The 22312-nt window shown below is 48.2% G+C and overlaps 2 protein-coding genes across 3 annotated transcripts in view; both read right to left on the bottom strand.

Moving 5' to 3' along the window:
• Window positions 1-13955, bottom strand: part of Dlgap3 (DLG associated protein 3) — a 65008-nt gene extending 51053 nt beyond the window's left edge. Inside the window, exon 1 of one of the 2 annotated variants that reach the window (XM_051188834.1) lies at window positions 13891-13955. The gene's annotated coding sequence lies outside the window, so the exon portion shown is untranslated. Of the gene's footprint in view, window positions 1-10067; window positions 10181-13890 lie in introns of those variants that run through there. The other variant, XM_051188832.1, reaches the window with a different exon arrangement.
• Zmym6 (zinc finger MYM-type containing 6) overlaps window positions 1-22312 on the bottom strand; it is a 301190-nt gene that overhangs the window by 202836 nt on the left and 76042 nt on the right. The window lies entirely within an intron of this gene.

Below are 22312 nucleotides of genomic sequence, written 5' to 3'. Positions count from 1 at the left end.
CCGAGAATATCCAGGAAAAACAATACTAAAATTATGAGAACAATACTAAAATCAGTAGAAGGAAGACTCATGAGTAGCCTAGGCTAGCCTCAAACTCACTATGTAACTGATGATGACCATAAATACCTGACCATCCTGTCTGTACCGCCCAGGAACTGGGATTCTAGGCATATGTCATCACACTCAGTTTATGAAGTGCTGAAGATCCAACTCAGGGCTCTGTACAGGCTAGGCAAGCATTCCATCAGTTACCCTATAGGATGCATTTACTAAGAGTGGCCTCCCATGAAGCCCAAGACAGCAGTCGCTACCTCTCTTCTGTCCCATGCCCTTTATTATGCACAGTAGGATTAAGGTATAGTCAAGCTTCAAACTCCTTAGAGGCTAAGATCAGAGACCTATTTCTATTTGGCCAAGCAAAGTACACAGTAGATTCTCAATGAGTTCAGCTTCAGTGACCGAGTCATCAAGAAGCAGCAACCAACAGCTGATGCACTGGGAGAAGAGAGAGATGACCCTGCAGCTGGACCAGATTGCAGAGCTTGTGTCCTGCCCAGGGAAGCATGCAAGCAGTCTGGCACTGAACACAAACTCTCAGGTGCCTGTCAACTCAGAAGTCTATGGTTTGTGGCCCAAGCTGGCCTTGAACTTGCTATGTAGCTGAGAATGGCTTTATAATTATTAATAGTGTCATAGTAGTTTTCTTTTCTGATTTTGGTTTTTTTGTTTGTTTGTTTGTTTTTGAGACAAGTCTCACTTGGTAGTTCTGATGAGTCTGGAACTCACTATGCAGACCATGATAAGCTGGTCTTGAACTCACAGAGATCCACCTGCCTCTGCCCCCTGGGTGCTGGGGTTAAAGGTGTGTGCCACCACGCCCAGCTCTGGTTGAAGACGACTTTAAAACTTCTGATTCTCCTGCCTCTGCCTCCTGACTACTGGAATGACAGATGTATTCTACATGGTGATGGACATAGAACCCAGGGTCATGCATGCCAGGTAAGCACTATACCATCTGAGCTACATCCCTACTGGGTTTTTGTTGGTGGTGATGTTTTGTGTTTTGTTTGTTTTTTGAGATGGGTTCCCTCTATGTATTTCCTTGGTTGTCCTGGATTTCTCTATGTAGACCAGTTTGGCCTTGAACTAAACATAGATTGATATACATATGCCTCCTGAGTGCTGGGATTAAAGGTATGTGTCACGACGCCCAGGTTTTGTTGTTTTTAATTTTAAAAGACAAAAGTCTACTGTGTAGCCCTGGCTAGCCTGCAAATTATGTAGACCGGGCTGACCTCAACAATCAAAAATCACAACAAGCCAGGCTGGGAGGTAGAACAGTGGTAAAATACTTGTCTAGCATCCACAGGCTCCACCTCCAGCACCATCTCACAGGAACACAAAATCCCAACAATCTGTTCACCTCTGTGTAAGGAGTAAGGTTTTTCCGCCTGCCGCCGATCACCTCTGCTTCTCCAGTGCTGTGTACCACTATGCCTAGCTACTTTAAAAATTATTCATTCATTCATACGTATTTGTATGTGTGTAAAACTGCTTGTCAGCATACGCACCACATATGCACAATGCTCACAGAGGACAAAGAGGGCACCGGAATTACAAGTAGTTGTGAGCCATCTGGTGTGGATGCTGGGAATCGAATCACGGTCTTCTACAGGAGCAGCAAGTGCACTTAACCATGGGGCCATCTCTCCAGCCCCTTGTTTTGGTGTTTGAGTCATCTGACCATATATAGTTTAGGGTGGCCTGGAACTCAATGTATAGGGATCAATTTATGATCCCTCTGTCTCAGTATCCCAAGTACTGGGATTACAGGAGTGCACCACTACTCAGGCTCAGTTAAGCGCTTGCATGCTGTAATCGCACAAACACTGTGTCAAATAGTGTAGGAGAAAAAGCAACTTTTCCCAGAGTCATCACAGCTGCCCATGGAAGGTATCATCATCTGTCCCCTCTCACACAGTCATCACAGCTGCCCCAGGGATATACTATCATCTGTCCCATCTTACAGATGAGTAAACTGAGGCTTAGAATGTAAAGAAAACTGCTTGAGGTGACATCAATGGTAGAATATGGGGCTGCCACTCTCAGCCTCTAGGAAATCAAATTCAGACTGAAAAGGCCTGTATCAAAAATATCTTTCTGAGTCTAGTCCTCTGACGAGGTCAGCAGATAGACCCCCTGTAGGTCTGGCTCAGCGCTCACCTACGAAAGCTCCACCCCTTCCCATTTCTCCCTCACACATGGTCACACAAGTACCTCAAACTCTCCACTCACCTTTTACCTCATGTTCATCCAGATGTTAAGTGCCACAGCCATGCAGTCATCCACACACCTCTTACACAGCACTCATGCTCACACAGAGTCCTGGACTCTATGTCCAAAGGCACTGTTCCCACAAAAGTTCATCAACATCTGCATCATCTCCCAGAAGACACTGAGGTCTGGGTGCACAGAAGCTGCAGAGATACAAGCATGACATGTATGTCTCCACGCCTATCTCCCTATGACAGCTCTATGTGTCCATACCTCACAGGCAACTACGTCCAATCAATGTCACACACCAGATCCTCCCCCAACAAGAACTTTATCCATTGTTTCCAGATCCAATACTAGGCCCATGTGAGCAATGATGCTCCCTTCCTCTGGGGTTGGCCAGCCAGCCCAAAGAGGGAGAAAAGGCTCGGCCTGTCTGTGATGGATGGAATTAATCTACTGAGCTAGAGAAACTAAATAATTAAATCCCTAATCACCCCCCAAGCCAGCCCAGGCCAATATAGTTGAGGGAGGGAGGGGGCTCTGAGGCCCAGACCAATATCTTAGAGGGGGAGGGGCTTAGAAGCAAGGCCCAGGCAGAACCTTTCTTGAAGGGTCTCTTGGAAGAACTGTGGCAGGCATGCGAGTAGACAGACAGAAAAGGCTTTCCGTTTCCATTTGGAAATGAGCAGCTTTGGAAGTCAGGCTACCACCAACCACTAAAACAAACTGGGTGAGGGTACCGCCCTCCCACCAGCCGCAAAATCCTTCCTGCCACTCTGTGAAATGGGAGGTGCATCCTGGGACTGTCAGGGGATAGGAGAAGGGACACACAAAATGCCAAAGACTGTGACAGCGGAGGGTGTCTACCCAAAGTGGCTGATTTCTCCCAGACTAGCTTTGGCTCACCCCTACTCCCAGTCTGAACGAGATCTTCCCTAAGCCTCGTACAGATGGCAGTGAGAAACCCCTCTACATAGATGCACCTGCTTCCCCTAGAAGTGAGTCCAGCACGTGGCAAAAAGGCTGAGGAATGGGGTAGAGGCCTGGGCAGGGGGGCTCAGGGAATCAGCCTGGGAACAGGCCCCAGTCCGATTGGTTGAAAAGTGGGTCATTTTCCTTTTGAAAAATAGTGAGAAAATGGAGAAGTAGGTCGGGCTCTCATCCCCTCAGCCCCAGGCACCACTCCCCGACTTGTATGGGGAGACATGGAGAATCATGCATGTGCAAAAAAACTCCACATCCCCCCAGGACCCCAGCCAAGGTCCACGTGTAAGAGGCCAAGGTCATCATTACTCAGGCCACTCAAGGACAAGCATATTCTGTAGCCAGAACTGAAACACAGCCACACCCTCCCCTGGGGTCTCTGGGGAGAAAGGAGTTAGGGCCAGTCCAAGCTGAGGAGTGGGGACCTTAGCATCAGGGACCTTGAGAAGCCCCCTCCCATCTTCACATCGGTCGCGACTCCTCTCCTCCTCTTTTCTCCTCCCTTTCCTCTTCGTCCACGTGGGCAGAGTCGTTGCCATGACACCGCGGGCAGGTGGGCGGCTCTGGCGGCTGTTTCGGCCCAACCCCCAAGCTCACAGCCCAGGTGGGAAGGGAGAGGCTGCAGCACCCAGCCCCTAGCCCCAAAAAGAGAGGAGAGCAGGAGAGGGGTCCTCTCCACCTACAAACTAGAATGGGTTCTGGTACCAGCCTCTCCATTCCAAAGCTACCCAGCCCTAGGTGTAGATGTCTGGAAGAGGCACACTCAAAAAAGATCTTTAGCCTTGAGCACCCCTTTCCCCAGAGGTCAGGGGAAGGGTGACCCACCACCCCCATTTCTTTCTCTAGTTCTCACCAGCATGAATCACAGACTGCCTTGGTCCTTTCTTGCAAGCAGCCCATTGGTCCTGCCTGAGGTCTGACCTTAGAGTCCCCATTCTACAATACAAGCCCAAAGCCCCTGGCTCTCTTGAGAGAAGGGGAAATGATCTGTCAAGACACAAAGAGGAATTCCTCCCATACTGCCAAGCTCCAGACCATCCTATAGAACTGGACCTGATTTCACATCACAGCCCTGGAGACCAACAGCTCCCAAGCATCTTTGGTTAAGGTACCCACCCCACCAGGAGAGGGGGTGGACTGGTCAGGGAGGGAGGATATCACATCTGACTGCAGGAAGTCTGAGATCTGCCTAAGCTCTCCAGCTCGAAGCTCCCACCACCCTTCTCCTTCTCTGTCTCCAAGGCTGTGCCTGTGGCTCTGTCTTGCTAAGGTCCTCCCTGTTGCTGAGAGTCCCACTTGCAATCTAGCCTGTTCCCTAAGGCACGAGCTTTGCGTCACTGATGCAATGGAACCACAGAGACCCTGCTCAGCAGCCCTCTGCAGCCTGGCTGGCAGAGGTGGGTGTGTGTGGGTTGGCAGTGCCAAGATCCAAAAAAAAGGAAGGGAGAATGGCAGCCAGGGTTAGCTGGAGAGTGTCCAGCTTCTCATGGGGTATTAGTCATGACATACACACAGCACACACATACATCACACACACACACACACACACACACACACTTCTACTTCCCTCGTTAGTCTTCCCAAAACAGGGAAGTATAACTGGCTAAAACACATGCATGCACATGTATGTGTATATACATGTGCATACTATGTCTCTTTTCCTCCTCTGTGGTTAGTGCTCAACATCAGTCCACCCTCATCCTAATTTGTCACCAAAGCTATCACAACAGACTCCCAGCTGGCCTCCCTGCCTCACACCTTCATCTGGTCATCCTATGAGCATCTAGTGTGATCCCTTTATAATTTGTTACAAATCAACTGAGAGTGCCCTACTCGGAACCAGATACTCTCCTGACAAAGTCCATAACACAGTGAGCAAAGCTGATGAAGCCCCCATTCTCAGAAAGTTTATGATCTAATGAGGGAAGTGAGATAGGAAACCAACATGTGAGGTAATTGGTGATGGCGAGTGAAAATTTAAAATATAGATGAACTAGGGTGAGGGGGTAGAGTGGCAAGAGGCTATTTAAGTTAGACTGCTGGGGAAGAAGGCCTCTGCAGCAGAAGACAGACTTTTGAGCCAAGATTTGACGAAAGGGAGGGAGGGAGTGGCATGAATGCCTAAAAAGAGCATCTCGGACTGAAAGGAAAGGAGAGCATCAAGTCTCAAGGTGGGATTTTCCAGCTTCTTTGAGGAATGGAAAGGAAGACTTTGGAACCAGGGAGGTGGATAGTCTGACACATAACACCCGGGCACTGACCACTAGGCTCTCCAGATGTTACCCCCAGTGAGATGGAAAGCATGAACACAGCTAGAGGTGTTGCAATGGAGTGCTTGCCTAGCCTGCACGAAGGCCCAGGCTCCATCCCCAGCACTACATAAATTCTGTCATGGTGGTGGTGTGAGCCTATAATCCCAGCAGCACTCAGGAGGTAGAGGCCAGAGGATCACAAGTTCAAGGTGATTGTCCTGCTAGACCCTGTCTCAGCATGGAGGAGGTAGGAAAAAAAGAAGGGAGTGGGGGGAAAAGGTATGCCCTATCTTTTTCCAGCTCCTGAATCCATGAAGCAAGGGTGGAGGTAGGAGGTCAGCTGGGGCATTTCTTTTTTTATATAATTGTCATGCTTATTTATTTATTCATTTCTGTGCATGGTGTACATGTAGAGGGCAGAGGACCTAAAGGAGGCTGTTCTCTCCTTCTGCCATGCAGGCCCTGGGGATTGAACTCACCAGGCTCGGTGGTGAGTGCCTTTCCCTACTCACCAGCCAGTTGGATACTTCTTGCCCTGTAATACCTTCCCCACCCCCCCCCGCCCTGCTCACATACCAAATGCTGGCTCCCCTTTTAAGCTTTAGCTCAAGCACCCCCACCTTCTTTGGATCCTTGCCAAACTCTTCCCTCCCACTCCAGAGCTGACCTAGCTTCCTCCTCGGGTCCTCGGGTCCACAGTGCCCCGTGTGCTCACATGCCCACTTCTCCTCCTTAGATTGTTAAGTCACTTGAAGTTGAGGATCATCCTGAGTGTCAAGTACAGTCTGTGGAACATTGTCAGTGTAAAATAGATAGATATCGGCTGAGTGACTGTGTGCCCTAGGTGAGGCACATGTGATGGGAAAGGGGCTGCTGATAAGATAACACGGGTCTTAGATGAGCCAGGAATGGTGGCTCACACTTGTAATCTCAACACTCAGGAGGCTGATACAGGAAGATTGTTGTGACTCTGGGCCATCATGGGCTACATACAGAGTTCTGTGTCATCCTGAACTACAGACTGAGACTATAGCAAAACGCACACACAAAAAGCCGAGTGAGTGCAATACAGAGGTTTATGGCTGCAAGTTGTCATCAGGCACCTTTACCATATACTGGGATATTTCATATACACTGTTCACATATTTTGTGTGTTAACATTTATGGGCATGTCTTCCTGTACACTCCTAAAGATTTGTTATCATATGCAGATTAGAAAGCACACTTGTTAAATGTGCATATTATACCATAGATAAGTAATACATACATTGCCACATAACCCATATGGGCACACATATGTACATACACACACACACATATATATATTAACAGCATCCTTAATAAGGGCATCCCCTGCCCTCTTCCTCTATCACACCCAACTTGTCCTTTTTTCTTTTTAAAAATATTTATTTAACTTTATTTTATGCATTGAAATTATAAGCTGTCATGTGGGTGCTGGGAATTGAACCTGGGAGAGGAGCCATGCTCTTAACCACTGAGCTATCCCTCCAGCCCCCCAATTTGTTCTTGATTCATGAAACCTCTGGAGTAATGTTGATGTTTTTCCTTTCTCCCTTCCCCACATATACCCCTAAACATCACAGCATCTGGATAACATCAGGACCAGATCTCTTTCACAGCTGTCTTCAAGATGTCCCTTTGCAAACTGCCTTGATATGAGTGGTGACAGAAACTAGATAGCTTCCTAGGACATGAGAATTTGAAAGACCTGCTTTCTGGAGAAGAGCCACAGACATCAGAGTGGACCAAGTTCAAGCTAGTGGGAAAATAACTATCTCTATATATATAATCAACTTTACACACATTTATTCATATGCTTCTAAATCATTAAGTACACACACACACACACAAGTATATATACAGCCTTACATCCATGTTCACATACTCATGGCCACACATCTGTATCCCTGGGTGAGCATATCACACACCCATCTGCTGGTTTAGCTGCCTTCACAGTCACATATATAAATGGATGTATACAGTCATACATACACTCATGTATTAAGTACCCACATGTATATACACAAATGTATACACCATCACAGACCCACTCACAGGATAGACAGATCCTCCGCAGATTTCTACCCTATCCACAGAGAAACCCATCATCCTATTTCCTAGTAACATCATAAACTTACATTTGCAACTTGCAAGCCTCCCAACTCTCCATTTGCAAAATTACTCCTGTTAGCCACATGATACATCCCATTCCTGGTCACATCCCATTTCCACCTCACTCACAGAAAGGCATTTTAGAGCTAGGCTCTGAAATTTTCTTATCCTATGCCTAGACAGCACAATTTCTGCTCAGACAACTTGGGTGAGGATAAAAATAATGTTGGTATAACTCTGCCCATCCAAGAGGCACCCCACCACACACACACATTTCCCTAATTGTAGGCAAAGTGGAAAAGATGGCTCTTAGCAGTTCTGGGGATGTTTCTCCACTCCCAAACATATTGAAGATATTGAAAGCAAAGAAAGAACAATAAATGATCTAGTTTGTGTCCTAAAGCCTCCTGGGACAGCCCTCCTCTTCCCTCCAGGATAGTTCCATGATGTCCAGTTTCTCAAGGAAGCCTGTGGGCCTTGACAAGGGAGAGGGTAGACCAGGAAGCTTGGAAATGTAAAGGGATGGATGACCCGGGCTCAAAATAATAAAAGCAAGTATTTCACAACAGGAGCCACTCGGGGACAGGAAGGCAAGCTGTGGACACCTCCTGACAGAGGAGGAATGGCTAGAACACTGGATCATGAATAGCAGGACTCTCTAAGAGGCCAGGGAGAAGGGGGTGGACACTGAGCATTCCATGAGGGGGTGGAGGGGTGACTGCTTCAGGCAGTAACAGCAGCTCCCAAGTAAAGTCTTATCAAAGCTGTTATGTAACCAAGGGAGCCGAATGGAGCACAAACACCTCCCCTCCCCAAACAGGCACCCACACCCACACCCACCACCTCCCAGCACCCACAAGCATATGAAAACTCAGCTCCTCTCAAGCAGCTCAAGAAGGAGGAATCATCTTGATGAGTTACATCAAAAGCATGATGGGTGAAGGGCCCCTTGTGAACCAGAAGTCCTATCCGGGGAAGGAGAGACTGTATGAGACCTCTGGAAACCCCTCCCTTGTCCTGAACTTCCTGCCACACCCAATGTCTGCCCAGACTCATCTGGAAACACTTCCCTGCCCCTCCCCCAAGAAGGATCCCATTTGAATATTTGATTGTGCTCTTGAGGATGGGAGGTGAGCTGCCATCAACCCCTCCTGCCTGTTGTTCCCCCACAGCCTCATCTGCATGTCCTGACATTTGGCTCTCATCCCCCTGGGATGACAAGGGACCTGGAGGAATAACTCCTTGCTCTATTCCCTTGAACCCAGATACAGCACAAGACCCTGACCACAGGTCAGTAGGGGAAAAGCTATCCAGAGGAGCGGAGTACTGAAACCCAAACCTCATCCTTCCATTTGAATAATTTTTACTCCCCCAGTTCTTCCTTTTTCCCTGCTGCCCTGTCTCCAGTAGCCTCCTCCTTCTCTTCTCCATGGCACTGAACAACCCCACCCACTCCTTGAATCCTTTGCTGAGAAATCTTCCTCCCCAACAAAAGTCTCTCCCAAATGATGCTTCAAGATAGGGCTGGGGATGGGCAGAGAATACGCAGCAGGCTTGCAGAATATTTTAGGGTTCCTGTTCTCAAGTCTAAAGTTATGGTTAGCAGGTTGACACAAAGTGGCCAATTAATTATCCTGACTCTGTATCTTGAGCCCCATCCACTGAGGTCAATCCCTGCCAGACTCAAGCTCTGAATGACTTGAGTCTGAACTTTTGGGGCTCAAAAGGAGAAAAGCTTGTGCAGGTTCAATAAGCTTGTTGCACTATGGTGATCTCAAAAGAAGAAAGCTCACAGCCGCAATTGTATTGCCCCTTCCTAGCCCCACACTATCAGTGCAGTGATTTTGGAAAGAGGAAGGTGAACTCTAATAGAGAAAAGAAAGTTCTTTTACCAAATTCCACTAATAACTGTGGGGCCTAAATTCCTAAGAATTACCTCAAAATATATATTTCTATCCAGGGACTCTGCCCTTGGAAAGTGGATCACCTGGGAGAATTTCTCTCGTGAACCCTCAGCACTGCCCAAGCAACTCCATCAGTGACCCAAACATTTTTCAGCACCCGGAACAGCTCCACAGGAGCCCATGTCCGTCGAGGCTCTGAGCACTGAGGACAGCTCCACAGCCTCTGGCTGGGTTTCCAGAAAACCCAGAGAGCAAGAGAGCCGCTTTACCCCATGGAAACCCTCTCACCATAGAGCTCCCACCCTTGCTCCTGTGCACTGGTGCACCTGACAAGCCTCCCTTCCCTGAAAGTCTCAAAGGAGAAAATAAATCCAGACCTGGAGCTTCTCTCCAGAAGCCTAGAGAGAGGACCCCACCCACCTCCTTTCAGACCTGAGCATCTCAACACCATTCACGGCTGGTTCCAAAAAGCACTTTCCTTCTTAACCACCACCCCTAAAACAAAGTAAATACTCACATGGGGGCTCTCAGCCCTGTAGGCAGATGTGATGGGAGGAGGTAGAGAGAGGTAGCTCCCCACACCCTGTTCTGAACCCCCTTTCTGCAGGAGCCAGCTCCCATCTGGACTGGGGGGAGGAGAGGCATGTGGGAGCACTAAGTGAGGGGAAGAGGGGAAGAAGTTGGAGCAGAGGGGACTGTGGGGCGGGGGTGTTGGGATGGGGGCAAGGGAATCCTTTTTAATTTCATTCTCTCCCCATGTCTACATCAGCCCTGCGGGCTCAGCTCTTTAATATTTACACACAGAAAGAGGAGAGGATGAGAAAAAACAGAGAGTTGGGGGCAGGGGCTACCCGAGCTCAAAGGGTAAAGAGGCAGGAGCTTTCCAGAGCCGAGGGATTGATCCCCCATACCATCCCCAACCCACTCCCATTCTGAACGCTGGACTGGAAGGAAGAAGAACCCTGGGACCATTCTGTCCCTTTGTTAACAAGATACTTTGAAGCTGCATCAGAAAAAGATCAGATCCCCACCCACATACCTGGACACCCCCACAAACCCAGATTTCTTGGGTGCCTTATGTGCAGATGGGAGGAGCAATATTCATACACAAGTGTGGTCTGATGCTTGGAACATGCTTGCCTGTGGGTTGTTGTATATATACACATGAACATGTCACCTAGCATGTACAAGTTTATACAAAACATGAGTCTATTTACACATCAACAACCTAAGAAATCAAACCTGAGCAACCACATTTAGAACTCAGCTCCCAAGCAACCTCACCTCTTTCCCCATGGTTCTCCAGCTAGGGACCCAAGGAAAAGGCCACCCAACCGTCTCAGACTCTCCTCTTCCCAGGCCCCTCCCTCCTCCATAAGCCTCACTTTTTCTGTCTGTAACATGGGAAGATGGGCTAGTGGGAAGGGATGCTGCACTGAGCCCAGGGGCCCGACAAGTTATTAGCAACGATGAGCTGGCAGCTCGTTACCATAACGATAGTGCCACCGCCTCACCCCAGCTCAAACCCAGACTCCCCAGACGGCAGGAGGCCCCGCTGAGCCAGCAGCCTTCAGACTGAAGGAGGGGTGGAGAAGGAGGGAATTGAGATATGATGCTTGCAGAGTGGAGGGTACACAGCTGTTCTTCCAACCCCCTGCTAAGAAACAAAGCTTTGACTCCCCCAAGTGGGACTGAAATCAGAATGTAGGAAAGCTTCTTGACCACAGGGATGGGAAGACACTGGGAGTCTTTGGAAGCTTGTCTCAATAAAGGCTTCGTGATTATACCCTCCCCCACTTCATTTCAACCACCTAAAACCAAACCAAACAGAAAGCCCCTCATTGAACTGCAATCCCCTCACCAGTGAAAATGAGGGCAATTATGTTTACCATTTGCTCTAAACTCCTTTCAGAAGCCTCTGTCAGAAAGGGTTCAGATAGCTGTATATCCTTTCTAAATCAGATGGAACTTAGAAGTTTCTTTACCCATCAGAAGCCCAATAAGGTTAAAAAAAAAAAAAAACTGTTAGCCCAGCTAGAGGCAAAATGCATCAGAAATTGTGTGAGGTGAAGAAAAAAATGAGCCCATCCTGCTGAAGCTCCAACATCAGCTGAAGGAGATGTTACATGCCAGGTAGATGCTGAAAACAGGCACTAAAGAATGAAGTCTGAAGTCGGGCCTAGAGCAGTGCCAGCCCCTAGGCATCTGGAACTAAGACAAGGCCATAGCCTTTCTCTATGGTGGGTCTGCCAGGTATCCCCATCCCCAGGAATACCTGTAGGTGCCTCTGTTCTGAGAAGAGTCCCAGGTTGACAGATTGACAGCCTTAGACATATTGAGTCTTCATTTCCTCTACCCACATCCACACTCAGCTCTTAAGGGGGTAGGGAGTTCCAGGATAGAATGTGAAGGTTAGGAAATTACCTGGGGGAACACTAGCCCTAGGAATACACAGGTCCATTGGGTGACCTTGAGTAGGTCTCCTCTCTTTCAGATTCCTTAATTTGTAATTAAGAAGTTGGACCAAGTCAACTGTAAGTTTCTTCCTCTGGCTATCATTCTATAGTTTCGTGCAAGCTCATTCCTTGGATGTGAGCCCCCTGGCACAAAATGCAGTGGGCACTGCCTGCCAGATCAGTGGGGCAGTGGGGGGGATGTGGGGGCTGCATCTGAGGCTGTTCGTCCTATGTTCACATTCCTTTTAGAAACACCTGCCACCCTAGCCCTCCCAGCTCTCTTTTTAGACCCTGATTCACTGCCAACTCACGAAGCTCTCCCTCCCCTCCCTCCTCTCTTCTCCCTCATCTCTCTCTTTTAGGCACTGACAGCTGGGTACAGAAGAAGACCCACACTCAGAGAATAGTGGACAGAAGTGGGGGGGGGGTTCCAGTGGCAGAGAAAACACTATAGTGCCACTCTCTAACCTTGGCCTAGCTGGGTTCCTTGGGTCAACGGAAGACCTCCGTGAGAATTTTTCTCTACCCCTGCCAAAGCAATGTGTGATTGTGAGAAAGGCAATTCACCTCCCAAGCCTCAACGTTCTCTTCTGTAAACCGACATCACATTAGTTTGAACCATGTGCAACGGCTGTTTTTGCAGGATAAAAACAGAACGAAAGAAACAGTTGACTACTGTCAATTTCATATGGCTAACCCTGACAGCCCTACTTGCTTCCAAGGCAGTTGGAGAAACAAGAGCTGAGAGAGGAGCATTTGCAAAAGTCCTAGACTGATACTGGTGCACTATTACACTACTACTTCAAGGAGCTAAGTACAGACCCACCTGGAACCGTGAGCTAAGCCAATGACCCAGAACTTGGAGATTTGGGGCTTGGAACTCTAAGAGAAAGCCACCTGCTCCAGTGGTTAACAGGGCAAGTCTTCCTCCTGGCTTCCTCAGTGTCTGACTCTAAAGGGCCTTTGGCCAAACATTACTGAAATAACACAAGCGCCTAGCACCCTCCCCACCCCACCCCAAAAATCATCCCCACACACAGGTACACAGTTTTAGGTTCACCACCAGCAGGGACCCAGCATTCAGAAGACACCAGTGACATCGCAGAGGGTACCCCAAGGGCTCTTGTCTAAGTCTAAGGAGACCCTGGAGGGAGGGGGCGGTCTGACCTGGGAAAAGTATGGTCTTCCCAAGCTGTGTCCCAACAGGAATGGGGGCGGGGCAAAGCCCAGGTGTGGGTGAACCCTTCTTGGATATATTCCCACACAGTCACACAGCACAACATACCCAGACCCATTCACAGAGGTAGTCGCACACGCACATGCACGTCCATTCATACACACTCAGACACCTACATACACAGCCACACAGTGACAGCACACACTCATCCACACATATGTCGACAGATTCATGGACGTTAACACCCTGCACGCTCACTGCATTACACTCACTCACCCACAGACCCACACCCTCATCACAGACACACGCACGCTCACACACCTGCAGAGGAAACTTCTCTCTGGATCTCCCCAACACCACGACTTCCCCCCACAGCCACCCTCCCTCCCAGATCCAAGCTTCCAATCTAGCCAGGCAAGGGCTGGCCGGGCGCTGGCCGGCCTCCCGCGGCCCCAGCCGGGACAGCGCGTCTGCGGAGCGCGTGGTCCCCAACCCGTCCCTGGGGTCAAGCACGACGGCCTCCAGGCCCAGGGTGAGGTCGGGGGCGGCCGCCGAGGCCCAGCCCCTCCCCCCATCGCGGGGCCGGAGCCCAGGCCGCGGGAGCCCCCGAGCGTGGGCGGCGCCGGGGCTGCAGCCCGACCGAGCCTGGGGGCGCTGCAGAGGGCGCGGCAAGAGCGGCCCGGTCCCCACCCCTCCCGGCTGCTTACCTGGCCCGGTCGAGCTCCGGCCGGGGTTACATGGTGCCGGCGGCCCGGGCCGGGGGCGCTGCGGCTGCGGGCGCGAGTGCGGGCTCCGGGAACCGGCACTGCGGAGCCCCCGGCTGAGGGGCCGCGCGGGCTGCGGAGCCCCGAGCGAGCGCTGAGCGGCCGCGGGAGCGGGAGCCGGAGGCGGCCAAGCCACGGAGGCTGGATTTCCCGGGGACCAGGACGGGGAGGCGGGGGGATCCCGCCCGCGCGCTCCGCCCCCGCCCCCGCCCCCGCGCAGGGCGGCAGAGCCAGGAGCCCGCGACAGGGAGGGGGCCCGCGCTCCCCGCCCCCGCAGCGGCCCCGCGAGGACCGAGGTCGCAGCCGGCGGGCGGCCGCCTTGGTCCCGGAGGGGCGCCCGCGCCGCTGAGCGACAGCGCCGGGGAGGCCCAGCTCCGGGGTGCGAATGAGGTCTCCCGGGTCGGTGTGCACCGAGGACCCAGGAACCAGCACATTCGGTGTCACGACCGTGCACAGCAGACCTGGGCACGGGTACCCAAGCCCAGAGCGCGTGTGGCTAGGAAGACACACAGCCTCACCGAGGCAGTCACACCCTGAATGTCACACACAGCCTCCCCCTCCCAGGCACGTCCTCTTAGGCTACTGTCCTTAGTTTCCCGGGTATGCTCCCGGACTTCGGCTCTTGGCCTGGGCTCGAGGAGTCCCCCCACCCCACCCCAGCCCTTTTGCCCCACCCCTGCTAGGGAGGGGCGCTGTGCCCGGCCTCCGAGTCACTGACAGGCGTCCCTCACCCACAGTCAGCCAGTGCAGGCAATCCCCAGTGTGCCGGGAGAACCCCGCTATACCTGCCGTCTTAGCTGGGGGCCCCACCCGTACCCACTGTGCCCGCCCACCTCTGGGCCCCGAGCCAGGGGCTGTGCCATGGCGGGGGTGGGGTAGAGGAGGGAAAGGGGACTGTCCGAAGCACAGCGCGAAGCTGCGGAACCAAGACACAGGCTGCAGAAGCGCGGAAAGCTGACTGCAGCAGTCCCTGGCTGGAATCCGTCTTGGCGCCCAGAGCGATGCTGTAATGGGGGGGAGGGGGCAGCGTGGGGAAGCCGCAGGAGGAGGGGCTGAGGAGATGGGGGAAGGGCGGGCTCTGGATTCTGACTTTCCCGGTGGGCACGAGGGCACCATGACTCAGAAGCTCAAAGTTGGGGTAGAGGGCGATCTACATCCTTTCCGCCTAGTCTGGTACTGAAAAGTTAAGGTGTGGGCTTGGGAGGCTTGGAAGACTTGGAAGACAGTCCACCACCCTAGGGACAGACCTTGGGAGCTGTTCTGAGTCAATGTCCCCCAGCAACTGATTCCTCTCTGTGTGTATCTCTTTGGGGTCACTGGCTCTCCTCCCTGAGTAACTGGGCAAACTGAGGCATGAAAACTAGAAGTCACAGGCCCTAATGAGCAAGAATCTGGAGCCAAGCCCACACCCATTCCCCAGGGAGATGTTTTAAGGTCCACATTACATAAATGGCATAAAGGGGTCTGGAGAAGCCTTCTCCCGTGGGAAATCGAGTAGTCTAGTGCAAGATGAACAGACTGGCCAACTATCATGCCGCCTACGAGACCACTTCATTGTCCCTTCAATCATGTGCTGAGGCTGCAGACAATTCATGCCCAGCTGATTCATTCAGCCAAGAACAGATGTCAGAGAAAGTAAGACAGAAAGTTGATCCAGAATGGAGAGCAAAGTCTCATTTCCCATGGAGCATAAGAACAGCCATCATGTAGGACTCTTAAGAGGTACCTCCACGCTCTGTCAGTTCTAAGATGTATTTTGTAAACCGGAAGGCATCTTAGAATGAACAGGGACATTTAGTATAGAATTTTTCTTCTTTCCTGTTAAAGCTGTTGCCAAAGAGCTGCGTTTTAAAAATTGAGAATCTAGGGGCTGATGAGGTGGCTCAGCAGGTGCCTGCTGCCAAGTCTGATGACTGAGCTGGATCCCCAAGACTCACAGGGTAGGAGAGAATGACTTTCCCAAGCTGTCCCTTGACCTCCACACAAGCATCATGGCACCTGCGTGCATTGTTTCCCATGCTCTTACACACTAAAGACATTTTTGAAGTTTACACTTTTCACATAAAAATAAAATAAAGAGCATGATGGAGTTTTTTGTTGTCCATTCAACAGCTATTTATTAACTAACTACACCTGGCACCTTGCAACTATCCTGGAACTTACTGTTTAATCAGATGGGTTTACTTCAGACAGAGCACACCCACCTCCAGTGATCAGTAGGACAATGGATTCAAACCAATAATAAAGACTCTCCAAGCCAGCTTCATGGAAATTTGACCTGTGAAGTCACTCAGAGTGCCACACACTAAAGGACCCAACGCTTGCTCTGCTGTCACTGTCTTTACGTTGAGAACATGTGTATGGGTGTGCTCATGCACATGTGTGCACATGGATGTAGAGGCCAGTGGGCAATCCCTGGTGTTCTTCTCCAGACACTATTCACATTTTTGAAGGAGAAATATCTCTCAGTGGCCTGGAGTTCAACAATTTTGACTGGCTGGCCAGTGAACCCCAGGGATCCATCTACATCTGCCACCTCGGAGGCACTGGGATTACAAACACTCACCACCATGACTAGTTTTGTTACTAGATTTTTATTTTGTTTTGTTTTTAAATATAGGACCAAGAGGCCAAATTCGGGTCCTCATGTTTGCAAAGCAAGCATTTTACCAACTGAGCTATCTTCCCAGGGCCATATTGAAATTTTAAACAAATTTTTAACAAGAGACTTCACACTCTGAAAATTGTGATTACTATGTTAGAAATTCCATGGCTAACAGGGGTGGACACAAAAGTATTTGTAAGGTCTAGAAGCATGGCCTGGAGAGATGACTTTGCAGTTAAGAGATCAGCTACTCTTCCAGAGGACCCAGATTCAATTCCCAGCACCCACATAGTGGATCACAACCATCTGAAAACACAGTACCAAAGGATCTGGATACCCTTTCCTGGCTTCTGAGGGTACTGCACACATGTGATACACAGATATGCATACAAGCAAAACACCCACACATAAAATAATGAAATTTTAAAATTTATATGCAATAGCCAGTTTTGTCTAGGTGAAGAAAATCAGGCAAGAATGCATAAAGAATGCATTTGAGTAGAACCACAAAGATTGGGAGAGTTTTAGGTAGAAACATGTGTAGAGATATCCATCCAACTTTCAATCAAACAAAGTGTGTTGGCACATGTCTGTTATCTCAACCCTTCAAACTGAGAAAGGAGGTTCATTATTTCTTTTTTATTTCTTTTTGCTTGTTAGTTTTTTTTTTTTTTTTTTTTTTTTGTTTTTTTTTTTTTTTTTTTTTTTTTTGAGATGGTTTCTCTGTGTAGCCCTGGCTGTCCTGGAACTCACTCTGTAGACCAGGCTGGCCTCAAACTCACAGAGATCCACCCACCTCTACCTCCCAAGTTCTGGGATTTAAGGTGTGTACAACCACACCACCCAGCTTAGGTTCATTATTTCAAAGCCATCCCGGTATACATACTATGTAAAAGCTTCTAAAGAAAAAAAATATATCAAATAGGATAACAGATGAGATACTTTAATTCTTTGGTTAATCCTTCCATTGAAAATATGATAAATGAGGTGGGTGGTGGAGCTCATCTTTAACCCCGGCACTTAGAAGGCAGAGGCAGGCAGATCTTCAAAGTGAATTCCAAGATGGCTAAGGCTATATAGAGAAACCCTATCTAAATTTTTTAAGGAAATATGATAAATGATTTAAAATTACAGGTATATGGCTAGAAAGATGACTCAGTTATTAAGAGCTCTTGCTGTTCTTGCAAGAGTTGTGTTCCCAGAATCCACATTAGGTGGCTCACAAATACCTGTAATCCCAGCTCCAGGGGCTTTATACTCTCTCCTGTCTTCCCTAGACACCCATGTGCATGTGTATACACACACTGGCACTCATACATACACATAAATAAAAATGGAATAAATATTGGGGGCTGGAGAGATTGCTATTAAGAGAACTTGCTGCTCTTGCCGAGGACCATTATTCAGTTCCCAGCACCCACATTCTGGCTCACAACCACCTGCAACACCAGTGTCAAGGAATTTGATGCCCTCTTCTGGCCTCTGGGGGGCTCTACACATATATACATGCAGGCAAATGCCCATACACATATAATAAAAGCAGCTGTGTCTCAGGTGGTACAGTGCCTCTCAGCATGCATGATCGTTAAAAGTCAACAAATAAAACTAAGCATGGTGGTACACACCTGCAGTCCCCAAACTTGGGAAGTAGAGGCAAGAAGATCAGAAGTTCAAGGTCATCCTTGGCTATATAGTAAGTATGGAGTTGTTCTGGAAATCATGAGATACTGACTTATAAAAATATATATAAAAGCAAGTAAAATAATATGTTTTTAAATATTCCTTTTTCCCCTTTGGGTTTTTTTTTTTGTTTTGTTTTGGTTCGTTTTTTTTGTGGGGGGGTTGTTTGTTTGTTTGGTTGGTTGGTTTTTTTTTTTTTTGGTTTTTTTTTTTTGTTTTTGTTTTGTTTTAAGACAGATTTCTCTATGTAACAGCCCTGGCTGTCCTGGAACTGGGTCTGTAAACCAGGCTGTCCTGAACTCACAGAGATCCACTTGCCTCTGGCTCCCGAGTTCTTGGATTAAAGGTATACACCATCACACCTGGGTTTTTAAAAATATTCTTAAATATATCGATGTGCTAGCAAGAAAACTAAGTCCCAATATAAATAAAAGCAGAACAAAAAAAAAAACAAATAGAGTATGAAGCCAACTTTAGCACTAAGGTCTAGGTAGATCTGTTGCAAAAAAAAAATGGGGGGAGTGGAAGGGTAGGTATCATTGGGGCTGGCTGAGGTGAGTATCCAAGAATTTGTTTTCTGTGGGCCAGCCAGTTCTTGACACACAGTAGCTAGTCATGGTCTTCTTTTGTGACTGTGACTCCAGCCCTTCCTCTGTAATAGAGCATTGCACAACATTCTGAAATATTCTGAAGATAAGGAAACACTAGAATAATGAATTCATGAAGAAAGAGATGAGGTGTAAAGAATACAGCAGTGAGACACACAAGGCATGTCCATCTTCCAGAGGGATCTGAGAAATAGGGTGTATTCTCCACCGGATGTCTTGGTTGACAGCAAACCTTGAGGACTGGGGATTGGTAGACATTTGGCCTCTTTTAAATGGAAAGTAGCCCATGAAGAACAGAGAAATAGGAAAACCAGGATTCTGGGTATTTGTTGAGCCTAGCACTGCAAACTGCCAACAAACCTTACTTCCTCCATTTATCTCCCTCAATGAAATAATTTAGGTTGACAAAAAGAGGGTGACCAATTCTTCGACTGTCTCTGAATGACATTTTTCTTTCCAGGTGATTTTGCAACTCTCTGACCAAGAGATTAACTTCTGCTTTCTCTCTCCTTCAATCTGGGTGGATCTGTGTCTTTTAACTAGCCTTAGCAGTCTGCATGTGGAACTCTCTCTCTCTCAGCCTTCTAATGTAGGATGTCCTTCTGTATGCTGCAAATATGTGTTGCTTTTATGGTTGATAAGTAAAGCTGATTTGGCCAATGGCCAGGAAGAATAAAGCCAGATGGGAAATCCAAACAAAAATATGGAGAGAAAGAAGGCAGAGTAAGGGTGGGGGGCGCCATGTAACCACTAGAAAAGAAAGATGTGAGGTAACAAGCCACAGGCATCATGGTCAAAGATAAACTAAATGGCTTAATTTAATTGTGAGAGCTAGTCAGTAATACGCATGAGTCATTGGCCAAACAATTATAATTAATATTAAGCCGTGGAATGATTATTTTATAAGCAGCTGTGGAACCAGGAAGGATGCATAAAAGCTTCCATTCATAGTCTTCAGCATTCACAAGCCCGAGATAGCACACTGGAGAATGAGTAGCAAGATCACAGAGATGCCATCCCAACTACATCAGTTACTGTTCTGTTGCTTCGATAAAACACCATGATCTAAAGCCACTTACAGAAGAAAGAGTTTGTCTTGTATTGCAGCTCAAGAGGAGGGTCTGTGGAAGAGGCATGGCAACAGGTGGCTGGAGCAAGAAGCTGAGAGATTAGATCTTCAGCTGTCAACATGAAGCAGAGACCTAACTGGAAATGTGACAGGGCTATCAACTCTCCAAGCCCTCCCATAGAAATGCGCCTCCCCCAACAAAGCTCTGAACTTCCTTCCTCAAACAGTACTACCCACTGGGAACCAAGTATTCAAATCATGAGCCCATTGGGTATATTTCTCATTCAAAGCTCCACATTAACCATGATAGATCAACCTATAGCCATTCCGACCTCCAAATGTGTGGCCACTGCCAAGAGTCAGGTTGAAAACTCACAAGCAATGGCACTTACTTATACCACAGCAGACAAGCAATAAATAATCAATACAGGGATGTTTTCTGAAAGATGAAATTTAATCAGTTTCCATGATCTTTTAAGGCATATAAGAATGAAGATAAAACCCAGAGTCTTGGGGGGGGGGGCTGAGGATTTAGCTCAGTGGTAGAGCCCTTACCAAGTAAACGCAAGGTCTTAGGTTTGGTCCTCAGCTGGAATTGGGTGGGGGTAGAGGCACGACAACATGGGGCAAAATAACCAAAGTGGTCAAATACTCTTACAAATAAATGCAAAAGTGCAGAGGGCTGCCAGGCAGTGGTGATGCACACATTTAATCACAGTACTCAGGAGGCAGAGGCAGGCAAGTCTGAGTTCGTGGCCAGCCTGGTCTAAGAGTGAGTTTCAGAACAGCCAAGGGTATACTGAGAAATCCTGTCTCAAAAAATCAAAAACAAAAGTTCAGAAATTGAAGAAACACACTTCTTAAACTTGTCTTAAACTTGGCAATGTGTGTGAGAGAAATAATCACTTCCTGAGAATCATAACATCACCAATCTAGCTCACTCTTATCTAGAGGAACTAGAAAAACTCACTGCAGATGTTAGCATAAAATGTTTCCAGGGTGGTGATGCTTCAGGTGCCTGGCAGAAGCAAATATCAATTTTTGTTAAATAACTCAACTTAGAGGCTGGGGAATTTCAGTCACTCAATGAGGATCAGTCACTACAGCATTTGCCTTATAAGCATCCACACACAACACTGCACAGGGTGGTATGTATCTGCAAACTTAGTGTTGAATAGCTGGGTGGTGGTGGCTCATGCCTTTAGTCCCAGCACTTGAGAGGCAGAGACAGGCGGATCTCTGTGAGTTTGAGACCAGCCTGGTCTACAGAGTGAGTTCCAGGACAGAGAAACCCTGTCTCAAAAGAAAAAAAAAGCAAAAACCAACCCTAGTGTTGAGGAGGTGGAGACAGGTTCTGGGGCTCGATCGCCAACTACTGTTACTGAATTAGTGATCCCAGGTTTTGTGAGATACCTCACTGAAGAAAAGTAAGATAGGTCTCAATAGAAGAAGATACCCTATGTCAACCTCTGGCTTTCACACACATGTATGTATGTATGTACACCTACACAAAAACATACATACACATACACCAAACACACACAGCCCCTCTTTAGCAAATCATGGTGATATAGTACCTCACTAATTTCAGTACTCAAGAGGATATGGTAGGAGGATCACCACGAGTTCAAGGCCAGCCTAAGCCATGCAAGAAGCTAAAGGTAAGCCTGGACTATACAGGGAGACTTTGTGCCCTCAAAAGCAAACTCATTTTTTTTCTAAGACTGCAAAGTATTTCTGCTAAGAACGTTCCAAAGAAAACGACCACCCCAATCAAATGTCACTAAACACATCCAGAATTATGGCGTCATGTATTAGAACTCTAGTGAGGGTTAATTTTCATGTGACAACTTGACCATTGACTGGTAAACAACAAAGCACCTAAATATTATTTCTGATAAGGTCTATAAGTTTATTTCTAAAAGGGATTTAGCAGTTGGGTAAAGATCTACTCTTACCTATGCTGGCAGGTATGATCCAAATCATTTCAAGTTCAAAACGGGAGCAAAAAAAAAAAAAAAAGGAAGAAGCGTCATCTTTCTTTTTTCCTGACCCAAGACATCCATCATCTATTGCCTTTGGATACTGGGGCTGAGCAAGGTTTGCTCCAATAGTTCTGATTTATACTGCCAGCTTTCCTTGCTTTCCAGCCTCTGGGAGCACGTCGGGAAATCTTGAAGCTTCCATAGCTTCAAGACTTCTGATAGACTACCCCTGTTTATCTACACAGCTAGTTCTGTTTCTCTGAAGAGCTCTAATTACTACAACCAGTGAAAACAGCAAGTCAGGCTGGGGATGTAGCTAGCTGGGAGAGTGCTTGCCTAGCATGCATGAAGCCTTGGATTCAGTCCCGAGCACCACAGAAACTGGTAGGGTGCTGTCAGGTCGGTGCTTGGAAGATGG

Source organism: Phodopus roborovskii, unplaced genomic scaffold (assembly GCF_943737965.1).
Source record: "Phodopus roborovskii unplaced genomic scaffold, PHOROB, whole genome shotgun sequence".
NCBI lineage: Eukaryota > Metazoa > Chordata > Mammalia > Rodentia > Cricetidae > Phodopus > Phodopus roborovskii.
This window is presented reverse-complemented; position numbering and strand designations above follow the sequence as displayed.